The sequence below is a fragment of the Heloderma suspectum genome, chromosome 4 (assembly GCF_057233095.1).
Source record: "Heloderma suspectum isolate Gila_16-S chromosome 4, 16-S_ref, whole genome shotgun sequence".
In the NCBI taxonomy this organism is placed as follows: domain Eukaryota; kingdom Metazoa; phylum Chordata; class Lepidosauria; order Squamata; family Helodermatidae; genus Heloderma; species Heloderma suspectum.
This window is the reverse complement of record NC_139461.1, coordinates 293,553,536-293,569,246: the sequence shown is the minus strand read 5'-3', so window position 1 is coordinate 293,569,246 and position 15,711 is coordinate 293,553,536.

The window sequence follows — 15,711 nt, the reverse complement described above, 5'->3', positions numbered from 1 at the left end:
GTACTTCCTGGAATTTGGAAGCTATGCTTCTATGAATGCAGCCCAACATAGCATTGGCCTTTTTTGCAGCCACATCACATTGTTGGCTCATATTCAGCTTGTGATCGACAGCAATTCCAAGATCCTTCTCGCTTGTAGTGTGGTTGAGCCATGTATCTCCCATCTTGTAACTGTGTGTTTGGGTTCGTTTTCCTAGGTGCAGAACTTGGCATTTATCCCTATTAAATGTCATTCTCTTGTTTTCTGCCCAGCGCTCCAGTCTATCCAGATCACTTTGAATTTTGTTTCTGTCTTCCAAGGTATTAGCTATCCCACCCAATTTTGTGTCATCTGCAAATTTGATCAGCATTCCCTGCACCTCCTCCTCCAAGTCATTCATAAAAGTGTTGAAGAGCACTGGGCCCAGGACGGAGCCCTGCGGTACCCCACTCGTTACCTCTCCCCAGCTTGAGAAGGTCCCATTGATAAGCACTCTTTGAGTCCGATTCTGTAGCCAACTGTGGATCCACTGGCTCGTTGTTTCATCTAGCCCACTTTGAGCTAGTTTGCTCATCAGGATATCATGGGGCACTTTGTCGCAAGCTTTGCTGAAGTCGAGGTATATGATGTCTACAGCATTCCCACGGTCTACAAGGGAGGTTACTTGATCAAAAAATGAGATCAGATTTGTCTGGCAGGACTTGTTTTTGACAAATCCGTGTTGGCTTCGAGTAATCACTGCATTGTTTTCAAGGTGCTTACAAATGGATTGCTTTATCATCTGCTCCAGAATTTTCCCAGAGATTGATGTCAGACTGACTGGTCTGTAGTTCCCAGGTTCCTCCTTTTTACCCTTTTTGAAGATAGGGACAACATTAGCCCTCCTTCAGTCATCTGGCACTTCCCCCGTCTTCCATGATTTCTCAAAGAGAATAGACAGTGGTATTAATGAGGATTAATAGCGATTAATGAGGATGTTCTTTCTTAAATTAAGAGTGCATGATGCACTTTTGCCTAAAATGGCAGCTTGGCTTTTAATACCTCCATGTAGACATGTGCTTTTAATACCTCCATGTAGACATGTGCTTTTAATACCTCCATGTAGACATGTGCTTTTAATACCTCCATGTAGACATGTGAATGAGGTTTCTATACTGGAAACCGAAATGGAGCACAGGCTGCGAGATTGTTATCAGGGTGACGCTAAACTTATCAAATCTGGCTTCTGCACTCACACGCCCAGCCAGATTAGAAAATGACTCTCTTGCTTGACCTGTTACTGGGTTGCAGTTTATTAAATTCCTGGGAGAATATATACTGCAGTATCCAGATTCTGGTGCACGATTATGAGATAATGAGCCTGAACCACATTTCTGGCTGGAAGGGTTGGTTGACGCACCAAGAGCCCTTAACTCTTGCCAATCACAGCTAGACTTAAGTTTCGGGGAGATGCAGAAAGAAACCACAACAAGGACATCCCAATAAAACGACTGACTTTCTTGTCCCACAAAGGACTACTAGGCAAACGTGCATGTGTGTGTGTGTGTGTGTGTTTAATCCCACAAAGAGACATTTGCCAAATACGGAGCTTTAAATGCAAAGGTATAAAAATAAGCAAGTATGAAAAATATCAAAGCCGAAGCAATGAATGACTGAAATGTAAGTCCCACTCCTTTTCCATCAAGCAAGCAAAACTTTTCACTCAAAGGATTTGATTTATTCAAATTACATGGCTGCTCCATCAACAAGTATTTTCTAGGCACTTTGCAGGTCAAGTCAAACAAAATCAAATGTTAAAAACACACAAAATACATACAAATATACAAAATATGCAAAAATATACAAACTAATTAAGAAAAACAATAAAAATGCAACATTAAAAACATTCTTCTAATAAAGACGGCATAAAATAATTAGCAGCCCAGATTCAAACCATACGAAAACAGTAAGAACCTAAGGACTGTTTAAAAGGCCTGCGTGAATAAAAAGGTCTTCATCTGGCACCAAAAAGAGCATAAAGAAGGTCAAGGTGAGCCATTCTAGTGAAGCCATTCAACAGCTAGGGCGCCACCATGGAGAAGACCATATGTGCCTCAGTTTGTTTGGCACATGAAGAAGACCTCTGAACAAGGACTTCAGGTTCAGGTGGGTATACATAGAAGAATCTGATCTTTATACATAGAAGAATCTGATCTTTATACATAGAAGAAGCTGATCTTTCAGGTAACCTGAAAGAGCCGTTAAGGGTCTATAGGTTAAAACCAGCACTTCAACTTGGATGCAGAAATGGACTGGGAGCCAGTGCAGATAGAACAGCGCTGGCATAATATGACTGAAATGCTTAGTCCTAGTCAGTAATCTTGTTTTGAACCAACAGCAGTTTCCTGAGCATTTTTTAAAGGGAGCCCCATGTGTAACAAGCCTTGTGTGGCGCAGAGTGGTAGGCGGCAGTATTGCAACCGAAACTCTCCCCACGACCTGAGTTCGATCCCAGAAGAAGCCAGGTCTCAGGTAACTGGCTCAGGTCGACTCAGCCTTCCATCCTTCTGAGGTCGGTAAAATGAGTACCCAGCTTGCTGGGGGAAAGGTAGTCAAGATTGGGGCAGGCAATGGCAAACCACCCCGCTACAGTCTGCCATGAAAACACCAGCACAAGCAGCGTCCCTCTAGGGGTCAGTAATGACCCGGTGCTTGCACAGGAGGAACCTTTCCTTTCCATGTGTAATGCATTGCAATAATCTAAATGGGAAGTTACCAGAGTGTGCGTAACTGTGGTGAAGCTATTGCCATCTAGGTATATTCAAAAGAGTAATGCAATATGAGTGGGCAAGCAAACTTTACATCTGGAGGCACAATTAGAAAGGAGACCTTATTTGTTAAAATCACTTATTAGCTGACTTTCCACACTCTCAAAGTGGTGTATAAAAATAAATAAAACCAATCAATCCACACCGCTGCACACACACCCCAAAAAACCCTACAAAAAGAACAAAGGATTAGATCTAGATTTAGTCATACAGTTAGTCATGACTAACTGATGTCACACTGATTTCAATGGGTCTATTCGAAGTATGACTAAATCTAGATCCAACCGCAAATAAACAGTATTGAACGAATCCACTAGCCAAATTAAACTAAAGACCCATGATGTGTAAACATGTCAAGATGGACTGAATAGTGCCATTATAGGAACTATAAGTGTTGCAGAACAGAAATGGGGTTGTATCCAACATTAGTCCTACTTAGAGAAGACCCATTAAAATGAATGGCATAACAGTGCTGCTTCCAGGTTTTTGAGGCAACACACCCTCAATGGGCTGCCTCCCTCAGTGAGTCTACTCCTTTACTTCTGCAGACCTTGTTTTCTCCTCAAGCTTTCTGACACCTCCTTCTTGTTTTTCAGTGGCCCCATTTTACTATAATCCTGTCGGCACCCATCAGCTGAATTTGCTATTAATGGGAGCGATGCTTTGTATGGACACGGTCTCAGGTTTGGTCCCTGGCAATGTCAGTTAATAAGGATCTCAGGTAGCACAGCTCGGAAAGACTTGGAGAACCACCACAAGTCAAAGAAGACAATACTGGGATAGGTGGCCCAAAGGCAAGCTTCATGATGCAATACCAGGGATTGAACCCAGGACATTATGCGTAGCCTGTACTCTGCCACTGAGGTAGTATAACCCACTGGTATATTTTTCTTTAAGAATTTTGAGTGGGAATATTCCTGCACATGCTCAGTAAAGGAGTGAGATAGGGAGTGGCCACCAGTTTAGGCAGTTACCAAAATGCTACCAAAATGCAGTGTGGAAGAAGCTTGCTTTCTCCTCTCTTTCTCCCTGAACCCTTCAGACAGGTTAGTAGGGAGGTTTCCTTTTGATTTTTTTTAAAGAGTCATGATTTTTTTTTTACAAACACTATGAGTTCCTTGTTGTTTATGTTCTTTTATCTTATAAAAAGGGCTGTTTGCAAAGTTGTTCCTGTGTTGCTGGATCCTGGTCCATTTTTGAGAAGATTGCTGTGGAGCAGGAGTGAACTGAATAGAGACTGTTTTCATTCTTCAGCCAGCAGAAAAATCAGGCTTCAGAGAGAAGTTTTATTTATATTTTTGTTATGGACTCAAGCTGAAAAAAAAGACAGAACTTTGGGAGGGCTGTGCTCTGTTTTATTGTTTTTGGTGGTGAGTGTACTATGCATGTAAAACTATTATATGTGCATTATTATTGTTTTTAATTATGTTAATTGTCCCTGCACAAGGCCTTTGCTGTGAGTCCTTTTAGAGACCCTGAAGAAAAGTGTTACAGGAAGACATTCAAAGCAGGGATGTAGAACCTCAGGCCCAAATCTGACCCTCCTGGAGTCCATGTCTGGCCCTCTGGAGTTCCCCGGGTGGCCACACCGCCTTCCCTTGGCCACAACTCCTTTCCTCAACCACCAATCATTTGGTATCTTGGCCTCGCCCCCTTTTGCTCTCTGCTCCACCCATCACTGCAATGTGGCCTGGAGAGCTTCTCCAAAATGGAACCCAGCCCTTAGGCTAAAAGAGGTCCAACAGCCCTGGTTTAAAGTTTCGCAAATCTAAGCTGCCCTTCTTGACATGATGGGCTACTTGTGTACCAGAAGAAAAGCCCTTTCACCTACTTTCTGGTGCGTGAGACACACTTTTTTTAACAGTGTATCTGTTTTAACCTTTTTTTATTATTAAAAAAATGTAATTTTTAATGAGTTCTCAAGAAAATGGCTTGCAGCCATCCTGCCTCTGGTTGTGATCTTGAGCTCTCTCTCTAGTGAAACAAGCTCCAGCCTGCTGAGTTACTTGGAGAGGAAACTTCCAAGGAAAATCCAGATACAGTTGGAAGCGGTGCTGCTGAGCAATTCAGGCAGAGCCACCCCACCCCCTCCAATCTGCCCAAGTCTGTGGAAATGCCAAGAGCAGAACATGCTTATGAATGCAGCACTATTAGGCTTGGTGCATTCCCCCGTCAGCAGGTATGTTGAGCCCAAGGTCTTGACGATGTGCGATCCATCCAGGACCCCACAACCCAACAATGTCATAAACACGAAAGTGAGTCATGGCGTGAGGTGTCTCAGGCATGCCGCATAGCCATGCATAGGAGATGATAAATGAGACGGCGGTGGGAAAAAAAAACAGTCTGTTCTATGGGAAGCTGCTGTGTTGACAGAAGGAAGGAGCCGGGGGAGGGGGGAGTAAATGCCAGGCAAACCCAAAAGGAGGCTATACTAGACCATGGTGCCATCCCATGAAGCTGATTGGTGGGAGATTCTGGACAGATAAAAGCAAGGACTTCACACAGCACATAGTTAAACTATGGAATTCACTACCACAATATGTAGTGATAGCCACCAATTTGGATGGCTTGAGAAGGAGTTAGAGAAATTCCTGGAGGAGGAGGCGATCAATGGCTACTAGTCCTAATGGCTATGTGCTATCTCCAATCTCAGAGGCAGTATGCTTCTGTACACCAGTTGCTGGGAACATGGGCAGGTGGGTGCTGTTGCACTCATGCTCTGCTTGTGGGCAGCTGGTGGGTCACTGTGTGACCAGAATGCTGGACTAGATGGACCCTTGGTCTGATCCACCAGGGCTCTACTTAACGTTCTTATGTCTTTCTGAACATGGAATTTGGTGCAAATTACATTCTGTGTCCAGAAAACTGAAATTCTGTGTTTGGAATAAATTATGTATGTTAAGCACATTTTGATTTAACTATTTTATGGGAGGAAAAAGAGGGGTGGGGGGGGATTAAAAAAAACTAAGAAGAACATACTGTGAATATCCCATAAATGACACCCAGGCCTGAAGCTACATCCAGGTGAATCTCTATACCAGCCTTCCCCAACCTGGGGCCCTCCAGGTGTGCTGGGATTAAAACTCCCACTATCCCCAGTGAACAGACTGGCCATGTTGGATGGGAATGATGGGAACTGTAGTACCAGCACATCTGGAGGGTGCAGAGTTGGGGAAGGCTGCTCTATACAGTGTTTCTTGACAATCTCCCTCATACGAGAACCACTGTGGTATAGTGGTTAGATCCAGGGTATTGAATCTCTTTCAGCCCAAGGGACAAATTCAGTTGCAGAGAAGCTCACAGGGACCACATTCCAGTGGTGGGTGGAGCCAAAAGCAAAAGGGATAGAGCCAAAATATCAACCTATTTTAGCTTAAAGCTCTTCATGCCAGTAACTAAGCCTTAAGAGAAGCATTTCAAAGGTTTAGAATGAGGGGAGAAAAACGCACACATAAGCCAAGATCAGTGGCCCAGAAAAAGAGGGTGTGGCCATTTGGACAGTGGGGGCTGGTGGCTCTGATGTTAGTGGGGCAGTAAATCCGTTCTGGGTTTCAGTCTGAACCAGACAGAACTCTAAAGGAGCTATCCAAAGCACCTTGGATAGCTCCTCTAGAGTTCGGACTGAAACCCAGAGCGGATCCTTGGATAGCTCCTCTAGAGTTCGGACTGGTTCGGGCCGAAACCCGGAGCGGATCCTTGGATAGCTCCTCTAGAGTTCGGACTGGTTCGGGCCGAAACCCGGAGCGGATCCTTGGATAGCTACTTTAGAGTTCTGACTGGTTCGAACTGAAACCCAGAGCCACTAACCTCCACTGCATTTGGAGAATCCCCACAGGCCAGACTGAAACTCAAGGCAGGCCAGATTTGAGTTTCTGCACTGCTGGGTGAGAGTATGAGACTAGGAATGGGGAGACCCACACTGAAATCCCCACTCAGCCATGAAGCTCCCTGAGTGAAGCTCAGGCCAGTCCTTCTCTATTTGAGCCTACTTCCCAACAGTGTTATTGTTGTGAGGATAAACTGGTGGAAGGGGAACCATCTATGCCACCTTGAGCTGCTTGGAAGGAAGGAGGGATATGAATGCAATAAATCAACACATGTTTGATACAATTCCAATAAATCTAAAATAGTTTCCAGCAGTCCAAAGCGGCAGAGTCTTTATTTCCCATGTTCCTTTATACTGAGTGTTTTTTGGTTGGGCGGAGAGAAAGGCAGAGTCTGTTCCAGCTTTGAGAGGGCCCCTCTGGGCAAAGTGATCCCCCACCTCCACTGGTGGTCCTTTCTATGCTTACCAGGCTGCGGTGGGTAGCAACTGCACTCTGAGCAGAGCTGTGGACAGCTAGGTCTAGGTGCCATTTTCATTTCCCACAATCCCCCCAGAGCAACAGCATGGGCCGATTCGCACCACATTATTGTTTTGAATATGCAACCTCAAGCAGGGGTTGTCGTTTCACACAAATTTTATATGAGGGTTAAACACCCCTCGCAAAACCCTACGACAAACCAAGGGTCATGCAAAGATTGTTTATCCCTCAAATAACCTCAGTGGCTGGCTTCCCACAACACGACAACCCCTGAGTGGAGGTTGTATAGTCAAAATATCACCTGCATGAGCCGCCACGTGCTGCAGCTCATCGTGGGTTAAACAGCCCCTGTTGAGCCTGCCGTGTCTTCCGAACCAGATCTATGCAGAAGAATTGTGGAAAACTAAAAAAGCAGCTAGACCTCATGCTGCTTGGAGCTCTGGGACAGGAAGAAAATGTTTAAACGGGTAGCTCATGGTAGCTCTCGGCTCCACCAAGATGCTGGGGCTTTAGCAACTACCCGAGGATGTGTGGGTTCTGACACCAGCCCTGAGAAGAAAGTAAGGAAAATGAGCAACTTTTCTGAACCAGTTCCCTGCCCAGAACCAATAACACAAATATCTGGGGGCATGAAGATGTGTGAGGCATGTCCTAAGTGATCCTTTGCTTCTAAAACTATCAGTGGTATAGTGGTAAATTTTGAGGTGCAGATGCTCACCATGATAGTCCCCATAGCAACACCCCCCAAGGAGGTGTCTAAAAATCTTTAGACCCCCAAGGAGGGTCTAAAAATGCAGCCAGTGGTGTTGATCATATCAACAAACCAGCTCTAGCAGTTATCATCTCCACCAGGAGCTGGTCTTTTGTAAAGCAAATGGTTCTTAAAAAATCAAGCCATGCCAAATACTTTGCATTACAACAGGGATAGCTCATAACTGTTGCTGGGAATATCCATCGCCCCCGCCCCCATACTGTGAGGACTGCAGCTAAGCTGGCGGGAAGGGGGTGGCAGATGTTGTCAGCATCCCTGCTAATTAAAAGGTCCTGGTGCTTCAACCTTGTGAGCCCTGACTCCACTACAACAGTGAAGACTATTCATCCACAAGATTCCCTATTTTTGAATATGTGGGCTTTTTTTAATTGATAACATTTTATATCTTAACTCCTGGGACATTTCAGGGAAAGCATGAATGGGTTGTTTTTCACTATTTACATATAAAAATATATCTTTTTTTTATTTCCTTCTTTCTGTCTGTCTGTCTGTCCTGTGCTGCCTCTATCACTGCCCTGCAAGACATCCAAATTATAAAAATATGTCTTTTGAAGCTTACCAGAAAGAGTTCCACTCTTTCGGAGGGGGGCTGTGAGGGTGAGAGAAGGATTGCATCAAATGCCTCTCCGAGGAACATTCCAGTTTATTTGTAAACAAAATGGACAAGCTGTCTTGTAGATTGGTACAGTATGTTTCGAGTGATGTGGTTTGCATTTAAATTTATGGGCCAGCTTTGTGTTCATCAGACAAATCATGTAAGGAATGCACCGCCATGGTGTGGTCTGCAAGCAACCCCCCCCCCCCATCAACAACAACAACAACACAAAAACCCCATCTAACCAGGATCCTAACTACAGAGGCTGAGCATCAGTGGTGGTGGAATGAAGAAATGGAATGCCTGTGGCCAAAACCTTGCACAATAAGGGCACATGAAATCTGACTTCAAAGGCACAAATAGCCAATTTCTGAGCAGAAGACTAATTGGTCAAGCTAAGGGAGGCCTCTGGGGCTAAAACAGACATTACGTAAAATGTGTGTCTAGCAGCCATGTCTCCCTGCTTCATTTTTACTCTAGAGTAGGTGCAGGGGCTCCAAGCTGGATCAGAACACTAGCATAGGGAGTAGGGAGGCTTCTAAGATCTGGATCGGGGAGGATGTGCCTACTCTAGAGTAAAAATGAGAAGAAGAGATAGCTGCTAGACGCACATTTAAAGTAATGTCTGTTTTGGCCCTTTGTATAACTTCCCTGTTTCTCATACTGTGTTTTTGTTTGCTTCATTCTTCTTAACACACTCAGCGACTCCCTCCACTTATATGGAGGGGGCAGCAGGACCATGCCTGCTACCCCATCCACAATGTTACAATGTCTGTTTTGGAGAGAAGGCAGAGGATAGTCCTCTGTTTCATGAGTTGTCGAGTCCATGTCTGGCTTAAAGTCAAAGAACTGTAAGGTGCAGGGCCAGGGTGAAGGCTAGGCATGGTTGGGCACTTACTGGGGACCCGCACTCCAGCAGGGGTCCATTGACAAGAACCCCCTGGAGTTGTTCCTCCTCTTCACCATTGCAATCTTGCTGTGGCCCAGACAACGGTGGTGGTGAAGAGGAGGAGCAGCAGATGCCACGGCCTACTTGCCCTCTGGCTGTCTGCCTGTCAAGCAAGCAAGCGGTAGCAATGAGAAAGAGGATGAGGAGCAATAGCAGCTGGTGACAATGGTGGTGAGAAAGTTGACTCACTGAGGGAGGGGGGCCCATAGAGAGTGTCTTGCCCAAGGGCCCACAAAACCTGGAGCTGGCACTGCTAAGGAGGGAGAGCAGTGGCTATGAAGTTGCCCATCAACAGTTGGCACCTGAGCTGCAGACTGAGCAGGCCCACAGGTCACCTGGTCACAGGCTTCCTCACGATGGTGAGATGTGTGGCATTTATAGGGTTTCCCCCCCTAAATGTGCACCTACACGTACAAATTTGCATATGCAGATATTATGCAAATGGTATGCAAATCAGCATCCTCTCTTGGCAGTGTGCAAGTGGCCACCCTACCAGGATGGCGACTATGCTTCCCTGGCCCTGCTCCTAAGACTGTTGTACCCCACTGCCTCTGCCGTGCCCCAAGGTTCCTGCTGCCAGACCTCTCTGCATTAGCTGGAAGCTCTGAAAGGAGCACCTATGTCTGTATCTTACATATACGTATGTACATATACTGGCTAACATGCAGAGGTTTGGGGACCAGCCTTGGTCATCCTTTTCTGAACCTTTTGCCAGCTCTGTGATAGTCTTTAAGATGGGGCAAGCAGAACTGAACACAGTATACCAAATGTGGCTGCATCACAGTTTTCTGTAAGGGTGTTATGATACTGACAGTGGGCAAACATTATGGGCCCAAACCAGCCAAAGCTGAGCATTTTGAAGTCCCAAATTCAAGGGCATACTCAAATGTCCCATTGAAATCAATGGTTCTTTATGCTATGTAACCTTGGCTGGATCACGCCCTATACATATAACATTTTAGATAGATACATAGATGGATAATAAAAGCTATGGTTTTCCCAGTAGTAACATATGGCTGTGAGAGCTGGACTATAAGGAAGGCTGAGCGCCGAAGAATTGATGCTTTCGGACTGTGGTGCTGGAAAAGACTCTTACGAGTCCCCTGGACTGCAAGGAGGTCAGATCAGTCAATCCTAAAGGAAATCAACCCTGACTGCTCATTGGAAGGACAGATACTGAAGCTGAAGCTCAAATATTTTGGCCACCTAATGTGAAGAGAAAACTCTCTGGAAAAGACCCTGATGCTGGGAAAGACTGAAGGCAAAAGGAGAAGGGGACGGCAGAGGATGAGATGGCTAGATAGCATCACTGATGCAATGAATATGGACTTGAGCACACTCCGGGAGAGAGCGCAGGACAGGAAGGCCTGGTGTGCTATGGTCCATGGGGTCACGAAGAGTCGGACATGACTGAACGACTGAACAACAACATGGATGGATGGATGGATGGATGGATGGAGAGAGAGAGAGAGAGAGAGAGATCCTAAGGAATAAACAGAAAGCCCAAACAAATTAGCCTTACACATCTAGTTAGAGGTCAGACTTGGACATGGGAGAGTCTTGTAAGACGAAAGACATTGTATGATCGACCACATAGTGTGGTTACCGTAACCATCTTCTGCACTGACCATTCCACCTGGGTATAACTTTATTTATGTAAGAACTGAAGGGTATGAAACAGTACAATCAGTGGAGGCTGGTGGCTCCAATATCACTCTGGGTTTCAGCCAGAATCAGTTCACACCTTGGATAGCTCCTATAGAGTTCTGACTGAAACCCGGAGCAGATTCACTGCCCCACTACCAGAGTCTCCGGCCTATACATGTCTACTCAGACTTTCATTGGGGCTTACTCCTAGGTAAATGGATACAGGATTGCAACCCAAGTTTATTGTATATCCCACCGTTGCCCCCACCCCAGTGCCACTCAGAGCAGCTGAATTTTAACCTGAACAGACCATATAGCCATAATAAAGATTAATAATCAATAATCAATTATTCTGTTCCTTCTCTGGCTCTTTCCCCACCCCCATTTGTATCATATATCTTAGATGGTAAGCTATTATTATAAAATGTAAATTGCCTTGAGTGCTTTGGCAGGAAAAGTGGTAAGCAATATAGTGTCTATATAAATGTGGTAAGTAAATCGTAAGGATGAATTAGAGAGGAATGGCCAAAAACAAAACAAAAAACAACCCAACACCATTGTACCTTGAGCAGTGTTATAGAAATCATCAAATACACTAACAGTGATCTCAGTTCTCCGAGTGCCAGTCCTTATGTAGCCAAAATAGCACCACCCACACACAAAAGGGTAGGATCAGAATGACTTGATGAACCCATGGGTTGCAGAAGTATGACAAATAAAAAATGTTAGAAACCCACCCTCAAAAAATCAGTCCATTGGGGACTGAATGTGCTCAGTGGAAATGGAATTTTGACTGACTGCTGTGTGCATGCTGGGGTACAAGGGGGAGGAGACACCAGAAAACTGGCGGCGGGGTTGGAATGGAGTGAAGTGACTGGTACCCGGAAACATTCCCCACTTGAGACATTTTGTTGCAGATTCTATCTGTAAGAATCGATTTTAAATTAGCAAGCTAGTTCCTCTTCCCCATTTCCTTTTTCTTAAAAAATCAAGAAAGTGAATGATGAAGCCTCTTAAGCATGGAACTAGACATTGCTGTGGTGTAATCGATATCATAAGCATAGCCATGTGTATAAAGGCAGTGGAAGCAAAGTCCTGCATGCTGGCGTCCATACAGAGCGCACTGCTTGAGTCCCGCTAGACTCTCCGCTGGCTTGGCTTGGGTGCATGCTGAACTGAGGGAAACATGCTTGTTTCCTCTCCCAGGGGGCCATTTACCACAGTGTCTGGCTTGATACATTAATAACAAGCAAGCTCACACTTTCCGTTCAGCTAATTTAAAATACTGTTACTGTAGGATGATCGAAGTCTCTCCCTGTGCGCAGAAAGGGGGGAAAATAACAACATTAAGAGGGAGCGAAACCGCTATTTAGTCTTTCTGTGGTTCTGTTTCAAGATTGATACATCTTACAGTGCAACCCAATACGGTGCATATAGTCTCAGAAGTAAGTTCCATCGAGCTCAATGGGGCCTACTCCCAGGGAAATGTGTATACTAGTGTAATCCCCATGGCTTTCCAAGCGCTTGGGCAGAGGTCTTTACCAGGGAACTGGAATTTTTTTAACTGGAAATGGTGGGGGATGAACCTGCGACCTCCTGCATGCAAAGTAGCTGCTCTACCACTGGGCTATGCTCCCCCCCCCCCCGAGCTAGAAAGTCCTTAATTCCAGCATATCCTTCCTGAGGGTCTTGGTAGCACCTATGTTGGAAGAACAGCACTTTCGCCTACTTTAAGCTTGAGACACACCATTTCAGCTTTTTCTTTTTTAAAGTGGGACTCCTTAGGAGTACGAGGGTTACAACCAACCTGGTTCTGGTTCTAATCTTGGCTGCTATGGCTCATAGTGTCAGGAACTGAACCTAGAACCTTCTGCATGCCCATCATGCACATTACCACTGACCTGGACTCTACCCCATTTGTGGGAAGGGACAGCCAAACCTGGAGAGGTTTAGCATCAGAATATCTTACTGGGTGCTCACGCTGATCTTTCTTGCCTCAGGGGAACACTGCTAAGAATATGCAGTGCTCTTTTGGAGGAATCTCCAAGTTGCCTATCCCTGCAAAAGGATATGGGGGGAAGGAGATAGGTCAGGCTTAAGGCAGCTTTGCAAACTTACAGCCAGCACCTCGAACCCAGACAACAAACTGGTTTGGATTCAGCTGCAAGTCAACAAGCAGCCTAACTGAACACATGGCATGGATGTGCTCTCTCCTGAGTGTGCAACCCAACTCCATTACAGTTGAGGTGTGCTGAAGGTTCTACCTTTGGCAGCTTATTACCACAATCAGATCACCACTTCCTACTGCAACCCTTAATTGATAAGGTATTCACATAAAGCGGCTCAGAGCCTTTGAAAAATTATGATTCCAGTTCTGCTTCAAATCTGGGAACCGTGAAACGGTTCCGTTTATTTGGATCTGCGGTTTTCCTCAAACTGAGCCTGCATTGAAACCTGGACAGAATCTGGCCTGAGCCAGTTAACACTTCCTGCCCTGAACTTCATCTCTTTTGTGGCAATTGGTATAGCCTTATATTTAACATCTCACCTGGTCACTATAGGTGACCAGGAACTCCATGCAGGTGAGTGAGTGGATTATCTTCCTGTTTCTGGGAAATTAATGGCTGGCCAGAATAAATGGATTCTCCGCACCCTTTTGACAGCTAAACAGCCAAAACACTGATACTACAACATTGGAAGGATAAACACTCACCTCCTCTAATGGAATAGATTGAGGACTTTACAGCCCTTTCAGTATTTCAACAGGTGGCATATTGACGCCAGCTTCAGATGGCTACTTATATCTGGTCCACTTTTGTTGAAGCTTAAGTATAATTACTAGAAAGCTGCATTTTCATATATATGCATTTCACAGGTAGTCATTGATACGTAGATATACAAATCTCTGTGTGTGGGGGGGGAGGGGGGGTTTCCTTTTGTTGAAATTTCACAATTTAAAAAATGGAGAGTGAGCAGCCCCTTGGCAAGAAAGATTCATGGCAAGGCAGCCATTTAGATAAGAAAACTGCAGGCATTTCTCCTGCAGTGTCCATCCTTATCCAAGCCTCTGAACCTATGAAAGCCCCAGCTCTCCATCCAGCTCTCTCTGCTTGTTAGAGGGCTCAGTGGGGATCTTCTCTCATTTGCAGGAAGCTTTCAAAGAAGGTCAGCAGCCAGAGAAACTCCCTTAAATCACAGCATCATCATGACTACAGGAATACAATGGGAGTTTGCTCATACTGCCTTCATCACCAATCAATCAATCAATCAATCAATCAAAGCTTTTATTGTTTCAACCAGAGGTTACAACAAGCAAAATAATAACAAAGATAAAACATACATGAAAGAAATCAAACAAATCATATTAATTTTTAATTTCCTGCAAGGTCATAAAATTAGCTCTATGCAATTGGGCTGTGAGAGCAAAATTGGCCAATGCTAATAAGACTGTCTTTCTTTTCGAAGTAAACAAAAAGTGTATTCTGTTTAAATCGGACCAGCTGGACTTTTTTTCAAGAAAGTAATGAGGCAGATCTTCCACTTTGCCAGTACGGCAGGGGCAGAGTCTCAAGACATAGGGAGTCTTGTTAAAACGCCCTTCTAAAACTGCTGTTTTCATTTGCTCCATCTTCAATCGTGTGAGAGCGGATCTAAGACAAGGGTTTGTAATTAAAGTCAGATAGTATTCACATCCCCTTCATGGATCACTGCCTTGTTGTGGCGAAGGGGCTTGCGTAACTCAGTGAAGCCATAAGCTATGCTGTGCAGGGCCACCCAAGACGGACAGGTCATGGCGGAGAGTTCTGACAAAATATGGTCCACTGGAGAAGGAAATGGCAACCCACTCCAGTATTCTTGCCAAGAAAACCCCATGGAACGTATCACAAGGCTAAAAGATATGACACCAGAAGATGAGCCCCTTATGTCAGAAGGTGTCCAATATACTACTGGGGAAGAGCAGAGGGTATTTCCAAGTAGCGCCAGAAAGAGTGAAGCGGCTGGGCCAAAGCCGAAAGGACACTCAGCTGTGGATGTGTCTGGTGGTGAAAAGAAAGTCTGATGCTGTAAAGAACAATATTGCTTAGGAACCTGGAATGTCAGATCAATGAACCAAGGTAAGCTGGAGGTGGTCAAACATGAGATGGCAAGATTGAACATCGACATCTTGGGAATCAGCAAACTAAAATGGACAGGCATGGGCGAATTTAATTCAGGTGACCATTATATCTACTACTGTGGGCAAGAATCCCTTAGAAGAAATGGAGTAGCACTCCTAGTCAACAAAAGGGTGGGAAAAGCAGTACTGGGGTACAATCTCAGAAACGATAGAATGATCTCAGTAAGAATCCAAGGCAAACCATTCAACATCACAGTAATTCAAGTCTATGCCCCAACCACTGAGACCGAAGAAGCTGAGGTTGATCGCTTCTATGAAGACCTACAACACCTTCTAGAACTAACACCAAAAAAAGATGTCCTCTTCATCATAGGGATTGGAATGCCAAAGTAGGAAGTAAAGAAATCACTGGGATAACAGGCAAGCATGGCCTTGGTGTACAAAATGAAGCAGGACAAAGGCTAATAGAGTTTTGCCAAGAGAACACACTGACCATAGCAAACACTCTTTTCCAACAGCACAAGAGGCGACTCTACACATG